The sequence below is a fragment of the Manis javanica genome, chromosome 4, assembly GCF_040802235.1.
Source record: "Manis javanica isolate MJ-LG chromosome 4, MJ_LKY, whole genome shotgun sequence".
NCBI lineage: Eukaryota > Metazoa > Chordata > Mammalia > Pholidota > Manidae > Manis > Manis javanica.
This window is the reverse complement of record NC_133159.1, coordinates 144,848,726-144,875,024: the sequence shown is the minus strand read 5'-3', so window position 1 is coordinate 144,875,024 and position 26,299 is coordinate 144,848,726. Positions and strand designations below refer to the sequence as shown.

At 46.8% G+C, this 26,299-nt stretch overlaps 1 pseudogene; it reads right to left on the bottom strand.

The window, feature by feature from the left end:
• Positions 1-12,943: 12,943 nt before the first annotated feature.
• Positions 12,944-15,293, bottom strand: LOC108406737 (translationally-controlled tumor protein-like; annotated as a pseudogene).
• Positions 15,294-26,299: the final 11,006 nt, after the last annotated feature.

Here is a 26,299-nt window from a genome sequence, read left to right as displayed (position 1 = left end):
AACACGGAGCAGGGGCACCTAAGACAGCATCTCCTCCCCTGGACTTGGGAAAGAGGGATTCTTTTGGTCACTCAGCCCTGTCTGAGATGATAACACACGTTCCTAGAACCTTCCAGACTACTTTGCCGGCCCTGGATCCCCTAGGCCCTGGCTGACCTATTGGCATGAAGAGCATAGACTCTGGAACCAAGCCACTTAAATTTAAATCCTGGACGTGCCACTTTGGTATAACTTTGAGCAAGTTTACTCCTTTGTGCTTCAGTTTTCTCACCTACAAAATGGGGATAATAGTACTGGTCTTACAAGGTTGACGTAAGGATTAAATGAGTTAATATATATAAAAGTACTTAGAACAGTGTCTGGTGTATAGTAATTGCTATGTGAGTGACAGCCATTGTTGATATAACATGTTAAATGTGCTTCCCTTGAGGCCCCCATCATAGACTGTAGTGCATTAAGTGTATTTATATCTGATATTCAGCTTCCTTAAGGATGGATTCCAGGGTCTGTACCTCAGAGATTTTGCACCCTCAGGTCTTGAATGGCCTCAGGTCCTAGTCAGGATCCCAATAAGTTCAGATATTGTCTTCTCCAAAGAGAAGGAGAAAAAAGTCTTCTGAAGCTTGAATGAGGACAGAGTAAGGACAGGAACATAGTTATGTAAAAGCCAATTTCAGGCAGGATGCCAGGATGAAGGCTCTGCCTGGCCCCTTGGGATGTTTGAAACACGTGAGAGTATGTAAATAGGTGGTGATGGGTGCCGGACTCACAAAAGCCCACTAGTAAGTGAGTGTTAAGTAGAACCCTGCTTCTGGTTTCCTGTGGGAATAGTGGGATGCATGGGTGAACATTCATCTTTTGTTTGCTTACAGCCTAACTTTGTTGAGATGCAATTTTATTTCCAACCAGTCTATTGGTTTGACTGGGATTCAGTGGTATGGGCCCAGAAACCATTCAAAGTATGGGCTGCAGTTCACAGTGCCCTTCCCCTGCTCCTGGCAAGCACCTGCCCTTGTGTCTGAGAAACAGTGAGGTGGGAGTATGGACTACAGGGAAGGCACCATCTTATCAGACTCGCTTGTTTGGATGAATGATGTACAGGACTCTCTGAGAGTCCCAGCCTCATTGCTAATGATGACAGTTTCCAAGCCTTCTGTCCTGGACAATAGCCCATTGTCCCTCTTTTATGTTACCCTTAGATATCTTCACTCTTGGTCCCTTCATCCTGGTCCCTTCATCTGAATTGCCCTCCTTGTTATTCCATGTCCAAATTCTGCCCACCCTTTAAAGCCTAAGTTAAATGCCATCACCTCTAGCAAGTGTCCTCTAATAGAATGGGCTCTCATTGTCTTGAGCATTCTTCAGCTTTTTATTTCCCTCCCTCATTGCCCTTGTTACACACTGCATTGTGCCACAGTTACCTGGGCTCCTCCTGACTCAAGCACTGGACTCTAAGCTTCTGGAGAGTAAGGGGCCTTTCCAAACTAATCTGTGTGTGCCCAACTCTCTAAAATATAACACAGGGTTCATCCCAGAATTGGCATGTATTGTTAAATAGATGGGTGGACAGTTGAGTGAATGAGTGTTCTTACCTACCAAACCTCACATTAAGTAAGAATGCATGAGTTAACTTTCCCTAAGCTTGGTCAGAAAGGCTTGGAAGGGATGAAAAACATCCCCCTGGGAGAGTAAGTGGCAGAAAGCCCTCAGCCCCAACCCTAGACCAGCCTCTTGGAAGGGGAGAGTGAAAAATCCGTGATTGATTCCTCCTTCCTATTCCATGAGCCACTCCTCCACACACTCAACACACTGTCACACACACAGACCTCACTACCTGCCCTCCTACCTTCTTCCTCCCTCAACTGCATTTTAAATAAATGCCCATTAAAAAATCCTCCTTTTCCTGTCACTACATGGGCCAGACCCTCCCACCCCCAGGTCCCTGACGCTCTTAGATTTTCTTGCTGCCATGTTCCACCCTGAGCCATGTCTTCTAGTATTTTGCTTTCAAATTGTGTCTCCTGCCATTTGTGCCACATTTAAAATGCTAACAGTACAGAATGTCATTTACAGAACCGGGGCGTTTGCTCCGGAAAATTAATTTGACTTATTCCTTCTGCCTGTTCCTATCTCCAGGCCAATATTATGCTACTCATTCTACAAGAGTAATACTTAATGAATAGGACTATTAATAATGTCAAGGTCCGCGGGGGCCTGGCGGCTAACGGATAGGCGTAGACGGAAGGAACCCATCACCTGACTCCTGGTTTAATGTCCCATGAAAATATCAGGCACTGCAGTGTAATTATGGAGCAGGGAGAGGCGAGTGGATGACGACCCAGAGTTTCTTAAATATTTTTCAAATTAGTTGATGCTTTTCCTTTTTGGGAGTGCTTATCTCCCCCCTCTGTTTTTAGTTCTGGACTAGAAGAGGAGGTGGACCTGTTTTTATTAAACACATACACAGTAAACAATGTATAATACAGAAATGCTAATAGCTTCTCTCACTCCAACATGTTGAGACACTGTTGGGTATGAGAAAGAGGAGGAGGGCTTAGGTTTCCATTTAGAAAAAAAAAATAGGAAAAGCGGAATCAGAAAATCTGATTCACAAAGACTACCCCTGTGGCTCTCCCTTTCTCTCCTCACCTCCCCCTTTCTCAGTGCATGCAGAATTACAGCTAAGGGGGCTTCTAGAGAAAATGGGAGTCCCAGTTCCCTGGTTTACCTGAAGGCCTGTTCCCACCCCACTCGCCACTGCCCACAGCCCTAAATACTCAAGGAGAAGGAAGAATGTTGCTTGGTGTACAGCTTCTTTGCTTGAAGACTGATTTCTTTTCAACCCTGGGATTATGGCCCTGAGCTGGGCCACATGGCTGCTTTTATAGGAATGGATCAGCAGGGAAGGAGCATGCGGGAGGGGCAGGTGGGGGAGGCCAGGACTGCCGGCCGGGGGAGCTGGTGCTGGACTCCTGAGTGTCAGTATCCTCTCATGTGCAGAAAGGGGATAAAGAAATCTGCCATGCAGGATAGTGATGAGGCCATGAGACAGTGGGTGTGAAGGGCCTGGGGCCATGGCTGGTACATGGAGGGGGCTGATAATGTTAGTTTCTTTTGTCCCGTTTACAGATGATGCAGTCAAACTCAACCAGAGCAGGAACCAAGCACCTCTCCTTGGTACAGGGCTGACCAAAGGATACACACCTCTTGCCCTGGGGAAGCCTAATATGTCGGGATTTCCAGTGTAATGGGGGAACAACTGCCTTTGAGGGGCCCCCAGGCTCCTATGAAGAAGTCATAGTCCCTATTCTGGAGGCCTCTTGTCTTATGGGAGAAACTCAGCCTCTGATCTAAGGATTTCTGGTTTGTTGGTGGAACCCCTATACTTGAGGGGCTCTCAGTCTTAGGGATGAATCAGAGTGCCCATTGTGGGTGGGGGCCCAGTCTTTTTTTTTAAAATTATTTATTAAGGTATGATTGATATACACTCTTATGAAGATTTCACATGAAAAAACAAAGTGGTTACTACATTTACCCATATTATCAAGTCCCCACCCATACCCCAATGCAGTCACTGTCCATCAGTGCAGCAAGTTGGAGGCCCAGTCTTATGGGACAGTTTCAGCCCCTGGTCTGGGAAGCATGCCAGTCCAATGAGAGAAGCCCAGCTTCTGATCAGAGTGGAGGGCTTCTAATCTGGTTGGGGACTCTGGGTCCCTGCATTTGAGGAAAACCGTAGTCTGACAGAGGAGACATAGCCTTTGAGAGAGGGGGTGGGGAGGATGGGGTTGAGGTGGAGCTCCCAGTTTGATGGTGGAGACAATTCTTGCTCCAAATGTGGTGAGATATGTACAACCTGGGCATAGTAAAATCCCAGTCAAGTGGGGGAGACAAACTATGTCTTGGAGAAATTTCAGTCTGATGAGAATAACAGCTTAGAGAAAGCCCCTCTGTTGAGAGATACCAGAGACTGCTCTCAGGGTGTTCCCAGACTGCTGGGGGAGACAGACCCCTTAGCCTCATAGAATGCCAGTATAATCAGGAGGAGGCCTTTTCTGCAGTGACAGATCCCTCAGTCTTGTTGAAGAGACATAGTACCCATCCTGGGGCAGCTTCGATCCTGACAGGGGCAAGGCAAGTGAAGGCAGGCAGATTGCTGAAACCCCCTAAAAAGGGAGACATACATCGTCTACTTTAGTGGGGGAGAAATCAACCCAACCTAAGCTTATCAAAGTGGCAGATACCCAGGGAGGCTGGGCACGCCAAGCTGGACCTGCAAGGCCCTGTGGGAAGCCCTGCCACAGACCACTTTACCTCAGTGCCTGGGAATCTCCTGTTTCACCATCTCTCTCCACAGGGACCCCAGGCCTGAGGGGCAGGCAGCCAGAGTGTGTGAAAGGCGATGGGGCACCTCCCTCACATGTCTCTCCGTGAGTGTCTGTCTCCCCCATGCGTCCATAGCTCTCACAGAGGCTTTGGGAGTGCGTGTCAGCATCTCCCTCCAGCACAGTGGCTGGGCTGTGGACCTAATCCTGTGAAGAAGGGGGACACTTCCCCTACGTCCTCTCCCACTCTTGTGTTAGGAGGGTGGTCAGGGCTTCCTCTTGGGGTCAGCAGGGGTGGGTTAGGTCTCTCCAGGAGTGAGTGTGTGTGTGTGTTTGGGATTGTTGCTTCAAAGGGGTTGTCTTACTAATCATGTCTTTTTGGGACAGTGCAGGGCTGACTAGAAGAAGAACAATTTCATTCTGAGCTCTGGCTGCCCTGCTCATAAGGTTGGGGTCAGGCCTGGGTCTGTGACTGCTCGCAAGTGCTCCCTTTCCCAATCTAGAATTGTCTGCAGGAGTCTTACCAGAGTCTTGTGCAGGAACGCCTGGCTTCTGCCAGGCCCCTGAGGGGCTCATTCTGTGCCTGCTTAAGGTTAGGAGATCAGAGGCCCTGAAGTTACTCTGTGTCCAGGCTTTCTTGTCCAGGCTTTCTCCCTTCTCTCTCCATTACGTGATTTGGGGCCCTTATCATCTCCTAGCATAGCCCCTGCTCCTTTCTGCACCTGAACCTTAACAGATGCAAGTGGTCCAACCAGACCCCCATTATTTTGCTCTCATACCCCAGCCTCTGAAAAGAAAGGTAAAGGGGTTGAAGAACCTGGACAAAGAGATACTCCATCTCCACCCCTGCCTCCATCCTCATGAAAGGCAAATATGGAATCAGCAAAAAGGAAAAAAAAAGGCCAAATAAAAAGTAATAAAGTCATCCAATTAGTAAGTATTCTGATGGACTCATCAGGATTCACAGCTGGGCCAAGGAAGGGTGGCAGAAGGGGGTCAGAGAGGACAAATGTGGGGGGCGCCTCCTTGTCCCTCACCCTCAGGTGAGAGCAAAAGAGCCTCCTGCCAAGTTCTCGTTTTCTTGCTTGTTCCTTTTATTTTTTTTATTTTTTTTATGGGGCATCCTGAGTGTAAAAAATATGACTTGCCTTTATGGTGCTCCAACAGGAATGAAGCTATAAAATTATGAACAGTTTTTATGACGGCTATTCGGGGGATGCTTTTATATTGATGGTATACAGCCTGAATCTGTCTTTTTTGCATCCCACCCTCCTTTCCTGGGTGGGGAGGGGAAGTCTGTGTAACTATTTTTCATGCATTTAATATATTAATTATCCGGTAAATGCTCCCCAGGCTGTGCTCGGGACATTGGAGAGTGACAGGTTCTCAGCGAGCCTGCAAAGGCTGCGCATCAGCCTGCAGTGTATTATGTCGGCGAGGTCAGGGTGGGGTTAATGTAACTTTTTATTTGCTGATTTTTCATAGGCAGGAGCAAAGCTGGGATGGAGGGAGGGAGGGAGAGAAGGTGCCATGAGAGCAGAGATAATGGTGAGGCAGATCTCTCCACCCCCAATTCACCTCTGTCAATGCCAGAAGGTTTGATTAGGTAGGAAAAGAGCAGTGGCCTCTCCCGGCTAGCTGTTTCCCGACACACACCCCTCATGATGCTTCTGAGCTCCCCCTCGCTGCATCTTGCACACTTGAATACAGCAGTTTCACCATTTGACTCCTTCTTACTCTCTGAAACCCAAACCCTGGATGCTGGGCCTGGAAAAAACCTCTAAGGTTACATGGAGAGTGTCTGGCTAGCTTCTCTTTGCAGCTCTCACATGAGCGCTTCTACGCAGACGCTTGCACGCTACCGTGTGGACTTGGGCACACACATGGGCTGGCTCTTGACTCGGATCCTCATTGTCCCTCCTGTTCTCACACATCAAATTCTCACAGAGACCCTTTGCCTTTTCACAAAGCATATCTTCTGGTGATGAGATGAGGGGAGTATGGAAGGGGTCCCACTGGCCACAGTTTCTCATCTCTGTCATGACACCCAACTGCCCTCGTGTCTAGAGCTGAGACCCTGTCCACCTTGCAAGAAAGAAAAACCGTCAGACAACCAGTCAGACCATCACTGCCTGGGTGAGGGATGGTCCAAGGTGCCCCATGCCAGGGTGCTCCGGGCTTGAGAGGGTGGTGGCTGCTGCTTAGACCAGACTGGGACCTCTCCATCCCTGGCCTGCTGCCCCTGCCCCGCCACCTGCTGGCCCCAAGAGGGCAGCACAGCTGGGTCTTCCCTGCTTTTACTAGTCTCATGCTGAGCACCTGACTCCTGGCTCCCCAACCCTTTGGAGCCTCTTTTTTTCTTTTTGCATATTTTTTACCGTAAAGATATTTAATCCCTCAGAAGAGTATATATATTATTACTGGTGTAGATGCTTATGTGTGCAGGCACACAAGGGCTGCTCCAGCTGCTGAGTCAGGAGCCCAGACGCTGGGGTTCAGGGCCTCAGCTCTGCCTAGATGTGTTGTGTCATGCCCCTTTTTCCTCCACCAAAGAAGACAAAACAAGGGTGGATACCTCTGAGGCCTTAAAGACCCACCCATCCTTGCCCACAGGTGCCCTGAGGCTAGTTGTGTGTGTGCTCTATCCTTCTCCAAGGAAGCCGCTCAGAGTTTAAATCCTAGAACCAGATAGGCCTGGGTTCAGGTCCTTACTTTGCCCTTTACTGCTCTGTGACTTAGGTGAGTTTCTTCACTGCGTGCAGACTCAATTTCCCCATCTGTAAATTGGGGGTAATTATATTGGCATGAAACCTTCCAGGAATGTTGTAAAAAATAAAGAAGTTAATACATGTAAAGTGCCTAGCTCAATGCCTGCCACAGATACTATTTCTATTGTTATCATTCTTTTTATTAATATTCAGATTCTACCCACTGCTACCCTGCCCATTTTATAGAATCCTGCCTCTACGAAGTTATGACCCCTTCACGGGCTCTGCATTCCAAGTGGCTCTATCTTCTTAGGCACTTGGTCTGAGTTGTGGCATGCTGTCAAAAGGCATGTGGTGGTGTCTGATTATGGTCCAAACATCTAAGCAGGCTTGTACACATTCACCTTTGTCATCCCTATTAAGCATAGGGAGTAGCATTAAAGAGACAGCAGTACCAGGTGCCTACTGGGGCCCTGGGGTATCACATGTCTTTATTTTTCTCAATGATTGTATGAAGTATATAATATTATTAAACCATCTCACTGGTGAGGAGTCTGAGAACCAGGGAGATTCGGTCAATGGCATGCCAGTCTGAGGTCACCCAGGTGGTAAGAACCAGGATTGGGACTCAAGGCTGCCCTACTCTGTGTTTTTCCCATTCCCTCAGGCTGCCTTTGCTCTTCTGATTTTAAAATGATACATCAAACTAAAACAGTGACAGCAATCTTGCAAATATATAAGTGCCTACTATTTGTCAGACACTGGTGAGGGACTCACAAGAAAAAGGTGTTGCCAGTGCCCTGAAGGAGTCTAGAGGCCACTTGGGGGAGATAAGACATTTAGTAATAGTCGTAGTTGTGGTACCTCTACTACTACTGAACCAGTAATAATGCTGTCAATAACAACAACCAACCTACTTAACACTTATTCTGTGTCAGGCACTTTTGCAAGCCATTATCTGGTATAAACTCACTTCATCCTCTTAACCTCATAAGACAGGCACTGCTATTATTACCCACCGGTCTGTAGATGAGGAACCTGAGGAGTAGAGAAGTGAAGATGCAGAGACCTCGTGTAACTAGCAAGTGGAAGATTCTGGATTGGAACTGAGACAGGCTGACCACAAAAGTCAAGCTCTCAAGCATATAACCTGTTGTGTGCCAGGTGCCTTCATTTCCACAGCTCCCTTGCCAGTTTGGAATCCACATTCCCATTTAGTTATATATAAATTTTTTGACCTTTAACATTTTTTTATCTTGGTGCAAGTATTTAATGAAAGTAGTTTAAGTGCCATGTTTCTGATCATGACAGTTCTAAGACTGGTAGGTTATATTTGAGGGCCTACTGTGTTCCAGGCACTGGGTTAAGTGTTTTATCTGTCTCATTTTCTTTCTGAATAAACTTTTGAGGTGAGTACTATGATTATACCCATTTTACAGATGGAGAAACTGAGGTTTTTTGAGGAGGTTAAGCAGCCTGTCCAAAGTGTTTCAATAAGTGGTGGAGCCTTGGCAGTCTGTCTCCAGAGTTTGAGCTATTAATCCAAAACTGTTAATCCTGAGAGAAGATTGTGGAATCAAAAGGAGAAGTCCCCTGTTGCCTCCCTGCACCCCAACTACATACTCCTTCACCTCTTGTCTCCCCAAAGAGCTATGAGGTAGAATTTTCCCAGCACCATACACATATACACACACACATATATATTTTTTGGATTTTCCCTCATGAATGTGATCATTCTATTGTATTATTCTGTAGTTTGCTTTCTTTTCTCTTTCATTTACTGTTGGTGTATGTAGATCTATTTCTTTATTTTAACTTCTAGCTAATGTTCCACAGCATGGATTCACCATAATTCTCCCATTGGTGGATATACTGGTTGTTTCCAGTTCTTTGATATTGAATGCAAAGAGCAATTCTTCTCTGAACATTCTAATATATGCCCTTTTTGCACATGTGCTCAATACCTGGAAGTACAATTGCTAAGTGGAACAGAAAGTGCCTTTAAAATGTTTATAGCTGTTGCCAAACTGTCCTCAAAAAGGCTGTATGCACCAACCAAGCATACGAGAGGACCCCCATTACTTTATATCATCCTTGCCACTAGTGACTATTATACATATTTTTTCCATTTTTGCCTAGCTGATGTATAAAAAAAAAAACCTTCTGTTGTTTTAATTTCCCTGATTGCTACTGAGATTGGGGACCTTTATATTTATTTGCTATTTTTTTGTCTCCTTTGCCCTTTTTACATTTCATCTATGCATATGATTTGCCCATTTTTTGATTGGGTTTGCAAACTTAAGGTTTTTATAATATTATTTTTCTGCATATTAAAGTAATGCATTCTAAATGAAGGACATTGGAAAACACAGACAATAATGAAAAAAAGAAAATAAATATCACACATAATCCCAGGACCCTGCCAACACTTGACAACATACTGGTACATTTTTGCCACCTTTTTTTTCTACGCAAACATATGTGCTTCCTCTACCAATCGTAGCTGAGCATGGTATATATACTCTTGTACTCTTTTTCCACTTGACATCCTTATTAAGGGCACATTTCCTTGTGTTATTTAATATTTTAAACACAATTTTTATGTTTGCTCAGTATTGCTCAAATTGATATGTCAAAATTTATTTAACTATTATTTTAATTACTGGATATATAGGTTGCTTCCAGTTTTTCATTATTATAAATAATGCTACAGTGAACATCTTTGTACATAAATCTCTGCCCACATCTCAGATTATTTCCTTAAGATAGATTCCTTGAAGAGGAATTACTAGGTCAAAGAGTAAAAATTTTTAAAGGTTTTTTTTATCCATGTTGCCAAATTGCTTTCTAGAATGGTTATATTGATTTATATTCCCACTAACCATGTAGGAGATACACATTTAAGTGCACACTTTATAATTTCAAAAAACTTTTCAATTGGAAAGTAAATGTATCTCATTATTGTCTTAAGCATCATTGTCTCTTGAAATGAGGTTAAACATATTTTCTAAACCTCTCGGCCATTTATATTGGGCCATGAATTATCTACCTGTATTTTTTGCCTGCTTTCTATTGGGTTTATTATCTCCATTTTTCAGACAAAGAAACTGAGGCTCAGAGTAGTTAAGTAACCTACCCACAGTTACACAATTGGCAACAGGCAGAGCAGAATACAAACCTCTCTTATTCCAAAGCTGAGCTCTTGCACCATGCTGCTTCTCTTTTGCTCTGAGCAAGAGTCAGCAAATCACTGCTCAGCCTGCTGACTGTTTTTGTAAATGAAATTATTGGAGCCCAGCCACACCCACTTATTTGCTATCATCTAGGTTGTTTTCATACTATGACAGAATTATGTAGTTGCAATGAGACCATCTGGCCAATAAAGCCTAAAGTGTTTACAATCTGGTTTCACAGAAATATTTCACAAAAAGTGTTTGCTGACCCCTGATCTAGAGCAGCACTGTATGCCACGTTTCAAAAAGTAAAAAAGAAACATTAAATTTGAGTATATTTTATTTAAGTCAGTATTATCATTTCAACATGCATTCAGTGTAAATATTATTAATCAGATATTTTATACTTTTTGTACTGACATTGGAATCTGTTGTTTATTTTGCACTCAGAGCACATCTCAATTTGGACTAGTCAAATTTCAAGTGTTTAGTAGCTACATGTGGCTAGTGGCCTACCATGTGGGCCAGCACAGCTCAAGAGCTCCAATTTTTTTCATCTGGGAAATAGAGACAATTCTACCACCACCCATTTCCCAGAGCTGTTGCAAGAATTGAATGAGAGGTTGATGTGCGTGCAGTTTGTAAGGCACTGTGTACATGCAGTGAGTTACGATTATAATCATGGAAGCGGGGATCCAGGGTTGACTTGCCTTACATGCTGAAAGATGGGTAAGAATTTGACAGTGGGTAGTTGTTGCCAAGGATATTTCATATGATTAAGCGTGCACCACACATGCATGCACACACACACACACACACACACACACTCATGCCACACAGTTTTGTTTCTTGCTTTACTGACTCAGTGTCTCCTGAATAGTACTTAGGCTCTGAGAGCGCCAAAGTTATGCTTACTCAGTCTAGAAGAGACTGTTTCATTAATTCCTTACTAATTACTTAAATGCCCCGTCATTTCCTGTGGGATCCGTGCATGGCCATTGGAGGTATCTGCCTCTAAATCATCCTGCTTGGCTGCCCAGCAGAATCAAAATTTGGCTTTTTTATTTACACTTCATTCATCAAACACTTACTGAATACCTACTGTCAACTGGCCTCTGAGGTGAGAGTTCTTTTTTCATAAGGATTTTTTCAAAAGATACATTTGCAACAAAGCTACTGAAATTAAGATGGAAAGGCAATGAAGAGATAAAGGAGTTTACGCACAGAACTCAGGTAACATGAAATTATGCTCTGAGCTTCTTGGCAACCAGGGCAAAAAGGGTAATATATTAGATTACATCACTTCCACTATCTGGGAGAAAAAAATACGCCCCTTTTCTTCAAGAGAAACGAAGTGTTCCCTGGTACTACATTCAAACAGGCAGGCATCACCGAGGCATTGCTCAGGACTCAGAGCGGCATAATGAACAAAGCCTTCAGTAGCAGATTTACAGCAAGTGCAGCCCTGATCTTCATGTGGTTGTTTCTTGTATCTGCCCTCAATAAAAGCTGAGGGCACAGTGTGAAAGCTCAGACTCAGTGAAGGCGATCCTGCAGGGGGCTAACCTTATGTGGTCCAGGTGTGTGGCTTTCTAGGGATTTAGCTTGAAGAAGGCAAGGGTTTAGATGACCCACTGGAACGTGTGCCCCAGCAGTCTGTCAAATCCAGTTCATCCTCTTTCCCACTGCCACCACCTGGGTGGGTCCTTGTCACTTGCCTGGTCTGCCTCCAGACTCTCCTCCACCTAGCAGCCTGGAATCTTTCTAATACGCAGGCCTGTTGTTACCCCCACACTCTACAGCCTTAAAATTCATCAGTAACCCAAGCGGAAGGATTTGGTGTGAATTTGTTTGCTCTTAGCTTGGAATTTTTAGTCATTGTTTGAATTCTTTAGGAGGAGTGTGGATAATGCTTGCAAAAACAATGGAGTGATCTTACTTTAGAAAAAAAATCTGGATCAAGATGCCCAAATGTGTCAATATTATAATATTGGTTAATTCTGGGTGGTAGTACTATGGTTGACTGTTTTTTTTCTTTATATGTAAGCATATCTTACAGTAAAAAATACATATACTGAATGCCACCTCATTGCTTTCATGTCACTTGGCATGTACCCACTTCTCTGAGCTATCACAGCTTCTTTTGCATAGAGACTACATTTATTCGGTACCTACTGTATGCCAAGCACTGTATTAGGTACCTCCCCCCCCAGCTCTATTAGTTTCTTTTTATTCTTTTGGTAATCTCTTCCAGAGTTAACTACTTCCATTTGGAGGTGATGACATGCGTAGGGAATCCACTTCAAATGCTGGCACTTTTTTGAGCATGGTCTTGCCCTTTGTTTCACTCAGAATTAAGACTTTTGATTCTTGGTTTTCATATTCCGGTCCCAGAAGTAGTTTTCACTGCAGAATTTATCTGAAACGTCTTATGCTTTCTAGTAGTGGTCTACAACCAGGCTCTAGCTTCTCCAGGAACACTTTACAGGATGGATTTAAATATGTATTAAACTAAGAAGCAGTCTCTCAAATGAGTTTAAATGCATTTTATTTTCAGACAAACTACATGACATGTTTTTTTCTTTAAAATAATGCCTCTGCTCCAAATAAATCAAGGTCAAAATAAATGAAGAGCTGAGATGACAACAGTCCCATTTGTCTAAGTCCTGGTTTTGTGTAGATGAAAAGCACCAGCCAGTTAACGATGACCAGTCATAGATCCAAATTGTCAAATTTGCTAACATTTTCCCATTTCTAAGCCATCCTTAAAGAAACTCCTATATGGGGTCACACCATCCTCACGGCAGTCCAGCAGAGCAACCATGCCATCCGGGCTCACGTTTTCACCAATCAAGAATGGGGAGTTTCTGAAATTAGCAAGGATGTCCTTGTTTTGTTTAGCAGCTCCTGCCATAAAAGGTTTTACTCTTTCTGGTCTCTGTTCTTCACGTTTGCCTTTGATTTCATACAATCTTTGATGTACTTTCAGTAAGCTCCTCTTGTGAAGCTGCTTCCCAGCAAGTGCTGGTTCAGGACAGTATCAGCACCGGTGATTTCTGTGCTTCCAGGACCTTCGCCCTCGGGACCTCCAGCGGAGGCATTTCCACCAATGACGAGTCACAGTGTTACCCTCTGTCCTACTGACCACCTTTCCCTCCACTTTCAGGCGCAGCCGGTCCCCGATCTCCCGGACCTTGCAGATGTCAGAGAACGTGTCCTCATGGCTGATGAGGTCCCTGTAGATGATCACGATGGTGGCTGGAGGGAGAGGACTGCGGTGCTAGCTTAGCAGGAGCCCGGGGCTCGACTCAGAGCAAGTGTGGTGCATTGCAGGTGAGGGGGTGGAGGGAAAGTGGGCAGAAAAGTGTTAGGCACTTTTTAAGAATATGAATGTTACTGCATTTAGACCGTGGATTGCATCCATTTTATGGATAAATTAAAGTCAGAGAGGTTTTGGAACTTGCATGGGGGTCACGGGGCTGGAGTGACAGAATGGTGATTAGAACCCAGGCAGTGTGAAGCCAGAGTGTGAGTTCTCCTTTACATCACAGTCTCTAACTTAGCACACTGGATCGTTCTTTACCCTAACCTAGTACTTGGCATATTCTAGGTATTAATAGATATTTATTGTTGAATAAAGAGACTTCCTGAAGGTCACTCTGTGTGAGATATTTTTGAAATGTTTATTGAGTCCCCCCACCCCTGTGATGACTTTCCCTCCGTCTGGACTTCAGTACCTTTGCCTCAGTGGAGGATGGGGCAGGGTGGAAAGTGGAAATCATGAGGCTTTGGGGCTCGAGGCCTTAGGTCCTCAGGGGAATGGGCAGTATTTCCAGGTTGAGAGTATAGGCTTTGCTGGACCTCAGAAGATAAGGACTGAGCCCTGGCAGAGCTGTGAGCACCAAGAGAACATGGCTGAGAGGTGGTCCAGGCAACTGGCAGCTAAGTGGCTTCACAGAGAGTCCCAGGCCCAGGGAACTAGTATGCAGAACCACTAGTACACCTTTCACCATAGCCTGTGAGGGCACAACTGAAGATGCTACTAGAGCAAGAAAGAGGGTTCTCTTAGAGGGCCTGTGTGAATAGGTAACATGGTGGATCGTGTGCACTGCATAAGGCCCCATCACTAACAAGTAAGCCTAGTGAAAGGATACGAGCTGGAGAAAATCCAGAAATGCCTGAGGCTGAATTGTTTTCTATTGCCAGGAGCATGAGGACTCAGCATGGGAATTAAATTGCATTAAAGAAAAATGAAGAAAGTTTTGTCTTACACTTTGAATCTTTGGACAGAGACTTGCACTCACTGCCCTTAGCTGGGCATTTGCTCTGGGCTGCAGAAGTACGTCCCAAGGCTGCGCTATTCTCTGAGCCTGCAGAAGGAAACCTGAAATTTCACACCACCCAATGAGGGTGGGGAAGTTCTCAGGCTTTGGAACCCAGAAGAGTGAATAACATCCTAGACAGAAGTTAAGGAGATGGATTTGTATTCTTCCCACCTAGACGGTCACCCCAGCTGCAATACAGGTGGACTGGAAGACTGGAGTGCCCCTTTGTAAGCAAACTCAGGGTTTCCCCTCAGGATGTACCCATCATGCTTATAGGCAGGAACTTGATTTAGATCCACAATTTCACACCATTGACCACAATAAGAATGATCTGGGCCTAAAAAACTTTCAGAGCAGATATGACTGGTTGCCCATATTTGCATCATTAATGTCCCAGTGGACTCTCTCCTTTTGGGCCACACTGCTCCCTGGGGTACCTTCAAGAGGAGTGAGCCATGAAATGGCCCCCTGGGGGATAAAAAAACAGGGGAATCTGCTGAATGAGGTTACTTCCCAGTGACCCTTTGCATTTGAGCCTATGCCTGTTAAGGCCTGTGAACTTGGTTTGGCTATAGTTGATGCTGTCAGACCTTGGGCTGTGGGGGAAGGAGGGACAGCACCAATGGACCAGTGGGGTGACTGCTGTGTGGTGAGAACATCATTGAGTTGGAAAGGTCTGGTTCAAGTTCCAAGTTTCAGCTCTGCCCTTACCAGCCTGGGCTGGGCGACCCACTTCCCCTTCTCGAGCTTTTGTGGCCTCATCCGTTAGAAATGCCAGCTCGCCGGGATGTGGGGAGGGCACTTGGGAAGCTCATCCTATTTCACTAGCAGCAGCCTCATGATCCAGTCTCAGCTGCAAACCCATGTCATCTGTGAAAATCCCGTTATCCCATGAAAATGGTGTGATTCAGTGCAAACAGGCTAAGGAGGGACCTGGGGGCAGCCACTAGTGGTTATACTGCAGCTGGAAACCAAGTGGCCTTTTTACTACCAGGAAGCCTTGGCTGTCTCTCAGCCTAGTCAGTCCTCTGAATGGTGCTGGGTCTTCTGGTTGAATCTACACCTTCTAGAAAGCCAGATATTTCAGGCCAACACTTTTATTATACTCTTCCTCTGGGGTGTGGAGAGGTTGGTGTTAGTTGTGGGGCTGCTCAGAACAAATTAGCTCTGAGCCTGGAGTTCTGTTTTTTTTTAGTTGACATTTTCACAGCAAGAAAGCCACTGGGGTGACGACCTTTCCTGTACACTATCTCATTCAGTCCTCAGGACACTCTGGTGAGGCAAGCTAGGTAGGTATTATTTTACCTTTTAAATACCTATCGTGTCCACACCTCTTCATTGCCTCTGCCATCTTCTTAGCCCAAGCCACTGTTGATTCTTTTTATTAAGCTTTTTTGAGGTATAACATATTTAATAAAGTGCACAAACCCTAAATGTACAGTTTAATGAATTTTTACACCAGTTGAATCACCATCCAGATGGAGATACAGACCATTTCCAGTTTATAGCAGGTTCCCTTCTGCTTTCTCACAGTCATTATCCCTCCCAAGGGGTAACAAGTATTCTCACTGCAGTCATAGATTTCTTTTGCCTGTTTTTGAACTTCATATAAGTAGAAAAATACAATATGTCTCCTCTAATGTTGTGAGAGTCATCCACATGGTGGATGCCAATAGATTGTTCCTTTTCATTGCTGTATCAGTGTTCCATGGTGGCTACACCACAGTCCATTTGCACATTCTGCAGTTGTACATTTGGGCTGTTTCCAGCTTTTCTTTTACAAATAAAGCTCGTGTCTTTTAGTGGGCCTTATTCTGGGTCCTGGATATACTTATATTTAATATATATCACCAAATATTTTTTCCAAAGTGGTCATACTACAATCTACATTCCTATCAAGAGTGTAAGAGAGTCCCAGTTGCTTCATATCCTCACTAATCCTTGGTATTGTCAGACTTTCAAATTTTAGCTGTTCTGATAGACATGCAGTAGACCCTCAGGGTGGTTGTACTTTGTGTTTTTTCTGATGATTAATGATGCTAAGCATCCGTTTAGTTGTTAACTGCAAGCCACTGTTGATGCTCTCACTAACTACTGGGAATGACTCCTAACGACTTTCTTGTTTCTGCTTTGTGTCTCTCCAATCCCATCTTTCCAGTACATCTGCAGCAGGTGGTGGTCCTAACATATAAATTGGATCATGTCACTCTCCTGCTTAAGACCCATTTGTGGCTTTCTCTTGCCCTTTGGATCTAGGGTCAATCACTGACCTGTCTTCAGCTGCCCAGAGCCCCTGCCCACCTCTCTAGCTTCATTTGGACCATCCTCCCCCTTACACTCCAGTCACTCTAAGCCTCCTTTGGGCGTTCTAGTTGATCCCGCTTGGGGCTATTAACAAAGCTCAGTCTTTCTCCTTCCCAGAATTCATCACATTCTGTAATTATATACTGATGTGACTATTTGATTGATGTCTGTCTCTGCTACTAGACTGTGAGCTTCATAGGAACAAGCCTTACACTTATGTGCTCATTATTATATCTCCAGTACCTAATGCAGTACCCAAGATATAGTAAGTCCTCAATAAATACTTGCTGACTGAATGAATGTGCCCTCAGTTTACAAATGAAGAAACTGATGCTCTGAGAGGAAAGATGCCTGTGGTTGCAGACATGGGGCTGGAAGCCAGTTTCCTGTCTATTCAGCACTCCTGCTCCTACCATACCCCACTGCCTCCGAGGAGACATAGCCTTCTTCTGCCACTTTTGCACAATTCTAATATAAGGATTATATGTTAAGACTATTGCTGTTGCTTTTGTTTCTAACTCTTCACTAGACCATCAGCACCCAGAGGGCCGTGAAGGTGTCTAAATCATTCACTGCTGGGTCCCCAGCATTCACTACAGTGCCTGGAATAGCAAAGACAGTTACCATTGGTTGGATTGAAGCCTTGTTAGTAAAGACCAGTATGAAGAAAAATGTCAGCTCTTGCTAAAAGGGGCTGCTATGGGACTGTCTACACGTTTTCATTTGGCTGGGGTTTTATGGGACTCATTATTGCTCAAACTAGGAAACATGGTGCCAGATGCCTGGAACTCTGTCACAGGCGAAAGGACATTCCTCAAACCTCAATAATCTAAAGCTTCCTCTCCAGTTGCACCTACGCCAATTGGCTTTTATTTGCCCTCTTGGGAAAAAACGTAGCTTGAACCACGAAGGATTGAAACAAGAGGGCACTCCAAAGGCCACAAGGCATCTACCAAAGAGAATTAGGACTTTGCTCATTGTTGGCAAGCAAACTGGTGCTGCTCATTGCAAATGGATCTTATTTGCTCACCATCAAGTCTTATCTGCTCATCCGAGCAGGTCTTGCTGCCGTATTGCTCAGCAGCAGATGGGTTCCAGGCATGGCAGCTCTGTGAAAGTAATAAAGTGGCATTTCATTTCCAATTGTCTCTCATTGAGACTTCTCAGTAATTCAGACTGATTGTCCTGTAGCCCAATGCAGGAATGGAGTGAGGTTTTCTGGGCCAGGATTTTTATCACTGTGTCAGGAACTGAATGATACACACGACAAGATCGGTCCCTAGCTGCCCATGGACACTGTCCTTTCCAGCCAGGGGCCAAGGCCAGAATGTTGGGGAAATGAGGAGGTACATTCAGACTTGGAATTAGGCTTCTGGTCTCGTGATTAATCTCCAGGAACAGGCCTGTGACAATTTCCATCTCCCTGCCTCTGCCATGATCACCACCCCTTAGATTTCCTGGTGGCTTCAGGCTTTGTCTGCCATGGGAGCGGCTCATCCATCCTCCAAGACTCATTCATCTGGAGTCCCAGGGTGCTCCTTGGGGTGCAGCTCCTACACTCTTCCCACAGCCTGGCTTAAGCTCCAGGTGCTTGTCTCTGCCCAGGCAGAGAAGGTGGGTGAGGTGTAGGGAGAACCAAGAGCTTCTTAGTTCTGAGCTGTTTTAACAGTTTTGTTTTTATGGACAGGGAGAGGCAGAGGTTCTGGGGTGCTGAGGGTGAAGCCTGGGTCTAGCAGGTTTGGGCTCTGGCAATTGCACACCCCTTCACACCAATAGCTAAGTTACTAGGCAGAGTCTCTTCTCAGCTCAGACCCCTCTGGCAAGTCCTGTTTTTAAAGGACCATACTCCTCCTGCGAACGAAGTCAGCCTTGTACTCCTCATTCCCTTTCCTTCTGATTTCTGTGAAGGTTTAGTTCTCCTCCTGGCCCTGTCGCCTCTCTACTTCCCTTCCTCAGTCCCCTCAACCCCATCCGACTGCCAATTGAAAAGGCCTGAAAATAATGTGAAATAATATAGTTTATCACCCAGAGGCTGCTGACAGGCAGCGCGGCCACCTCTGACAACAGGCAGGGAAGCTGGGAAGGAGAGGAAATTATAGGCTGCACAAAGGAGAAAAAGTTAAAGTGAGAGCTCCATAAAAGAAAGTGGAACTATTATGCTGCAAAATGCCAACTCATTACAAAGCGGCCAAATAAGAGAGAAATACGGCGCTGCCTGTAATAGCAGTTTACAAGGGAACATTGTACAGCAACAGAAGAGACGCTGCTATAATTTGCTCTAACAACTCCAATTATCCCTTTTATTGATTTGGCAACACATTTAATAGGAGTAGCCACACCTCTTCTGTTACAAATCATTAAAGGTGTTGAACGGTGTAATTTTAAAATTGTCCTCCTACAGTTGTCAGTATGACAGCATAATTCCCCCTGATTTCGGCTATGTAAACACCGAGGCACGGTCATTTCCCCTTTACAAGGCCAGAGATGTTGTCAGCCTGGGGTTTTTGTGCAGAAACATCCATTTAATACACATCTTTTTTCCCCAGCCATCTCTCTTAATTGCAGTGAGGTTTGGTACAGTATTTTTGTTGATGTTTCCCTTTCTCTCCCCCTCTTTTCTTCCAACTAGCTGTGTGTGAAGGGGACAGTAGGGAGAGGGAAATAAACAGGCTGTTGGCTTTCTCTTTCTCCTCGCGCCCCTCAACCTTAATTACTACTTAAGTCTGGGCCCGGCACTTAACATCCGGGAAGGAGGCCCTGCGCGCCGTCCACAGCCTCGGGAAACCCTGGCGCGCGCCCCCGTCCGCGCGCCCCCGGGATTGGCTGGCGCGCGCGCGCTCCCGGCAGGGCCTGAGCGCCCGAGGCCGCTGAGCCGAGCAGCCCGCGGAGGGAGGGAGTACTGGCAGTTCCAGCGGCGTCCACGTGGGCGAGGGCGCAGGGTCGGGATCAGGGTCAAGGTGGGGTGGGAGAGGCCCGCGGTGCGCGGGCAATTGGAGCGTCTCAAGGGCTGGGGCGCACGGGGAATGAGGTCTGCCCAGGCCAGGTGGCACCAGGTAGGAGAGGCCCGAGCAGAGGGGTCCAGGGACAGGTCAGGTGGAGAGGCCTGGGGCAAGGGCAGCGGGAGGGGGAGCCCTCTTCCTTGTTCCAAGCCCTGTTTGTCCTGATGAAGCCTTTTGTGGGGTTATTTACCTTGGGTTGGCCTCCCTCGCCCCGTTCCAGTTCCTTAAGGGAGTTTTGTCGTTTTGTCACCTCGGCATCCCAGTGCTTAGCCCTGTGAGGAGGCCCTCAACAGACTTCTGGTGAGTGGATGGAAGCATGGTGTGAGAAAGGAGTCTGAGGAAATGAGGTGACCAAGGGCTCAGGTGATGGGACTGGGTGACTTGGGTGTCTGATCCCATGCTGTTAGGTGGGGGTGCAGGACTCCCGTGGGGCAGGAGTGGCTGGGGCAGGCTTCTGTCCTCCTGTTCTCCACAACCACACCCAAACCCTCTCCAGGCCCCGTGTGTGGGCTGTGTGCTCTTGGGTTCAAATCTCTTGGGTTCAAGTCCACCAGGGGCCAGACCCTGCTCCTACTAGGAACCAGTAGCCAGGTGCTGTGGGGGAAAGGCATGTGTTTTGAGGAGTCAGGAACCCTTTCTAAATCCATATGTGCAAAATCTTGGGCAAGCTCTGCCACTCCAACTCTTTTCCTTTGTGTGATGGAGGTGGGCCTGGAGCCTCCTGAGGGGCTGCTAGTTTAAACAGGCGACTTCCAGTGGGCCAGGCTCCTGAGCAGGTGATGAGCACAAAGCAGTCATCTTGGAGACACCCGTTCTGTGGCCTTGAGCTCCTGCACTCTACCACTGATACTGTGCCTAAGCTGCGGTAGGGATTTAAGTTAGACCCGACAAATATCTATGGACTGTATGGTTCCAGAGTAGGTGATGGGGGACTTTCTTAAGGTCTGAAGGACTTCCACTGGGCCAGCCAAGGGACTCAGGTTTGGGGAAGAGGGATCCAAGCATGGTCATCTCAGACAGCCCTTGGCTCCCAGGACAGTTGGAGGATTTGAAGCAGCCCTGGTAGCTGCCATCTCCCTGTCATCTGCCCACACATGTGCAGACTTCATTTGCCTTTATCAGGGCCCAGCTCTTCCCCTTCCTGAGCCTTTGTGCCCCTCAAGGAGAAAGCTTAGCCGTCCCTAAGCCCCACTCCCACATCCTTGGGGAGAAAGCTCTCGTCTGTTGAGAGGGAGTCCTGCGAAGGGGTCTCCTGTACGCCCGCAGAGGTGTGGTGTGAGTGTACACATGTGTACATGCCTCTCTCTTGCACTTTCTAAATACTTGTGTGTATCTCTGCTTCTTGTTTTCTTTCTCATCACCTATGGGCTTTTCTTTGTCTTTTTCTCTCTGATTCTCTTTTTGTGCTCCTCTGGGCCTCTTCCTTTAATCTTTGTGTTTTTTGCTTACAATATTGTAATTGCCATTTCCGTGCTTGCTCTCTCCCACCAGACCATGAGCTCTATGAGGGTAAAGACCACTTTCATCTCTCTGTGCCTGCACACAGTAGTGCCTAATACATTTCTGTGGAGTAAGTGAGTGGCTCTCGGACTCTGCTCAAAAATATTTTTGTGTCTGCCTGTGCCTTTCTGGGTCTCCCAATCTCTCAGAAGCAAGTTCTGTGGCTGTGTACAGCAATACCGGGTTTGTTCTCTGTTATGTGTGTATTTCTTGGGTTTTTTCCCAGTCCTTGTCTGTCTGCGGTTTGCTGGTCTGCCTGGACGTCTGTGTGTAGCCCACATTTCTCCCATAGCTGCTGGTTTCTGATGTGTGGCATAAAGGGTGCTGTGTGCAAAGCAGGTGTCTTCCCAGGCATTCATGTTGGGGGAACTAGACGTCCAAGTCTGCCCCTCTCGCCATGGGGGTGAGCTTCTCCCAAACTCTTCATGTCTTCTCAGCCTCATCACAAGAGGCTGCAAGTATCCAAACTGATCACCTCCTTCTCAGCCTTGGGTGGGGGTGCTCTGGGGTCCTCTTCATCTCCTCTCACCATGACCCCAATCACAGCACCTGCCCTTCTCTAATTGGCTGATGTCAGTGGAAGCTGGGAGAAAAGGCTGATGTCCAAGGAGGAAATCCCATTAGGGGAGCTGGAGCCAAGTTATTAGTGGTTAAGATGTAATTGGAGTTAGTGAATAATCTCATTCCATTCATCACATATTTATGGTGTAACCAGCTGTGTGAACTTGGGTGAGGTGCTTCACCTCTCTGATGAAATAAGACCTCAGTGCTTGCCAAGACCTTTGGATTTCTGACATTCTGAGTCCCTGAAGCTAGAAGGAATCTCTCTCCACTGAACTCTGACTGCACCCATACCTTGTCTCTGAATTATTTGTGCAGTCACCCAAGGTCCCTCCACAACTCTGCACTCTCCTGTGTGCCTTATCCCCCCACAGTTGAGTTCCATGCACACAGTGGGTGGTTTACCGGTTTTCTGAATGGATTACTGAATGATTGAATGCTGGACGCTGACTAGTAACTAAGAAAAAGAATTCCAAAACCCTGCACTTAAACAGCACACAATTTGGGGAAGGGAAGGGAGATGACCCTGCCCCTTGCTAGCTTTGTGAACTTAAGAGAGTTCCTCAGCCTCTTTGTGCCTCTATTTCCTCATTAATAACATGCAGTAATAATGGCGACCACACAGGGGTTTTGCTGGGATTACATGTGATCATGTGTGCAGTTAAATCCCTAATGTGGTGCTTGGCACTGATCCTTACTTTATGTGTACCTACTACTTAATGTCTATCCACTATTCCTAGGTAGACAAGGTGTGCCGGACCGTACAGATATCAGAAGGGGAGAAATCAGTGTTGGGTGAGATTTTTGGATTGAGGCTAGGAAGTGGGGAGTCCACACTGGCAGGTTAGATACTGTTTTCTTGTGCCCTATGGGCTTTTCATCTTTTTATCCTCCTTCCTATCCCAGCACACACACAAAGATAGCAGGTGCTCAGAAAGTATTTGTTGAATTAATGAATAAAATGAAAACTATTTCTTTTCAGCTAATGGCAGCAGATCCAAATTAGGCTCCTCAACAGAATCACCTGGGATCTTTAAAATATCCACTTTCCTACCTACAACATCCAAAATCCACCCCTACCCTTGCACCGCACATTGATTCAGAATCTCTAGGCTTGGGCTCAGAATCTAATATTTTGTAAAGCTCTCCAAGTGATACTGACATGTGGACAATTTGGGATACCCTGGCTTAGGACATGACCAAGATTCTATATATTTAATGTACACTTGAAAATAATTGTTTCTGGTTTTTAGATATAAACAACATTATAACTTGAACAATATTCATAAAAATCTACAGTCATACCCTATGTTCCATCCCATGCGTCCTCAGCTACCCTGGAGGTTATTCTCAGGGTAACAGTGGAGTCAGGGTTAGGAAGGAGGAATATTTAAGTGGGGCTTAGAGTTGGGATGAGAGGGAGAGTTTACCGCAGGTCACAGATGTGAAGAGACCAAAAGGGAAAGTGAGCAGGCTGGTGGCTATCTGCAAACCTGTAGACCCTGGGCTAGGTTATAGCCCACACCTGCTTCTCCTAAACAACCCACTCCTAGCCTTGGGAGGGGACACAGGAGCTGCGGAAGCAGCTTTATCCCCTACATCACAGCTCAGCCCAGTCTCAATTTTCTAAGGAGTGGAGGGCAGAGGTAGGATGAGTAATTTTTTAAAATAAATAAATGAAAGCTGCTCTGTGGAGCTTTGAGATTTTTTTGTGTTTTGGGCATCCTTGGTGTATTGTGTCTGCTATGCTTGTCATTATAAGGTATTGCTTCTCCTTAGATAGGACCAAACATGCTGGGTCCCTACTGTGTGCTGGAAGGTAGAGGTCATTATTATTTCTATTTTTATTTCCATTGACCTACTCAAGTTAACACAGACAGGAAAGAGGTAGAGCTGGGAGGTGATCTAGGTGCCTTGACCCCAGGGCCCAGGCTTTTTGCCGTTGCCTTCCTAGGAAGGGCCCCAAGTCAAGGGGTTGGGGAATTCACTCAGTGTGGCTGAGCACCAGCAGGGATGCAGCTGGCTGAGTTCTGATCACTGCTTCGGTTCACTCCATTCATCGACTGGCTTCAGCTGGTGCAGCCTGGGGAGAGGGGACCAGCTCTCTGGACCACACCCCCCATCCTTTCCTTGAGTGGCCCCTGTTCAAGTGTGGCTGCTGCCCAAAGATGCTCCCTTCTCCCTGCACCCTCTCCCCTCTGCCCGTTCACTCATCTCTTCATCCCACAGCTTGCTTAGCAAGCATCCACCCAGTTTGAGCAGGTATTGTGCTGGGCTTATGTGTTCAGGGGTGAGGAAGACCTGGCCCTGGCTCTTTGGGAGCGCTCAGTAAATGCAATGCCAATACACTGGGATCTGCCCTCAGACAAGGACAGAGAAGGAGAAACCAGCTTCCAACCTCACCCTATGAAAGCTGGGCTTTTCATGTTGCATGTGACAAGGGTCCGGCTAGAATGGCTAAAAGTGGCCACACTGTGGAGGTACAGTGAGCATTTGGGGGAACTGGCTATTTGGATTGCCTTGAGGATGCCTAGCTGGTCACTCACATAGGGGGTCCCACCTCCTCTAACTTATTGCTAGGGTGCCTCTGAAGGCTTCTTTATTCTGGCTTATTTTCAGATTCCTCAACATATTCTGTCCTTTCAGAAGGGCTTCTCTTTCAAGGCTGTGTTCTTCCCTAGAATTCTGTCCCCCCACTGTGTGCAGCACACATGTGAAAGAGCAGGAGGGAGGGAGAAGGAGCATGTCCTTACAGCCCATCTCAGCCTCTCTCCTCACTGATCTCAGGTAGTCCCATCCTTTCCCATGCAGGGAGCGCCACAGGGTGGTTGCCACAGCAGTCCCAGCCCTCAGGGGGCTGGCAGCCTGGCGGGAAGAGAAGTCAGGCTCACTTGGTGGGAACTGAGAGCTCAGTAGAGCCTAGAAGAAGGAGCCAGGAAGTGGAGGAGGAATAAGGAAAGGCCTTGACTGTGGGAAGAGGAAGGGAAGAAAACCTGGGATGAATGGCCAGGCAGACTGGGACTGGGCCCCCTAGGCAGGAGCTGCCACCCTGTGCCCACCGGTGGCTGAGCCTTCAGTCCTGAAAGCAGTCTGGACCAAACCAGGTCTAGGCTGTGTCCACAGCAGGGGCAGTACAGGTTTGGGGGGATTGTTTTGCGGTCTCAAAGCCAAGGGGCTAAGCTGGCAGCAGAAAAGTTTGTGGTGTCAGCCCTTTCCTATCTTTCTCTCCCTCATTCGGTGCTCCCCCCAACACCCCGCAGTCCTCCTCCTGCCCTGCTCCTCCTCCCTTTTCCATTTGGAAGAAGGAGGCTTGCTGTCTTTGTATTTTAACTGTAGCAAAAAGATTAAATTGTTTACGAGCCGGGAGCCTCGGCTGGCTGGATGAGCCGGAAGAGACAAAGATAGACATTCTAATTCTCCCCTGTTCTCCGGGCCTCTGTCCCCCTGGCTGCTGCTAATTCTTTTATCTGCCCCCAACACTCCAGGCATTATGTGCATTCATAAAAAAGGCGGGGTGGGGGGTGGAGTGGAGGGAGCCCTCGCCGAAGCAGCAAAATTACTGCTCTCTGCGCGGATTCTCCGATAGCAATCTCTTGAATGCTGATTACTTTTTCCCCCTCTGCGGTGTCCCCTCCCCCCTTCCCCAGCACCCAACATAAGTTGGTCTTTAACCCTTTATCTTTAGCAAGCAGAAAGACATGGAAAACATCTTACTCAGTGGGTGGAAAAAAAAAAAAGCAAGGAGAAGGGAGGGAGAGAAAAAAAAAACCCAGCACGGAGAAGAATTACTGTTATCTCCCCACCAGAAGAGGAACAGCAGAGATAAGGGAGGCCTGAAGAATTAACAGAAACGGAGCGTTGGGGGCTCTAAATTCACGCCGAAGCTGGTTGTATTTGTCTGTCACGGGGGTTCATAATTTTCCGAGGTTGTTTTGATAGACTTATTGTGCGGCCTGCATAGAAAACTCATCAGCATTTGTTGCCTCAGAGCATTATTGTCAGAGGTAACTGCGTGTCTATAGACGGGGAGAGATAATGGCTGAAGTAGAAAGCAGATAAAGCCCAGGCCCTTCTCATTAAGGACTATCTCTGCCTCCGCAGACCGGCTGGGACTGAGTGACTGGGGCGGCAGCACGGGGCATACATTATGCCAGCAACAGCGAAAGGCGGTGTCAGGCCTGCAGGCTGCGAGTATGAATGGCCGAGAGGGGCTTGCCAGGGCCCCCAGCCCGGGCACTTGGGCAGTGTCCTCAGCGTGGGGGGGGCCCCAAGGCCTGCTGAGCTGCAGGGGTTTGTGGCAGGGCAGTGGGGGGTTTGGGGGTGGAGGAGGTTCCTGGGTTCAAGGCCACGCCTCCCAGATGAGGTCCAGAGAAGGGGAGGGGTGTGCCTGAGGCCTCCGGGTAA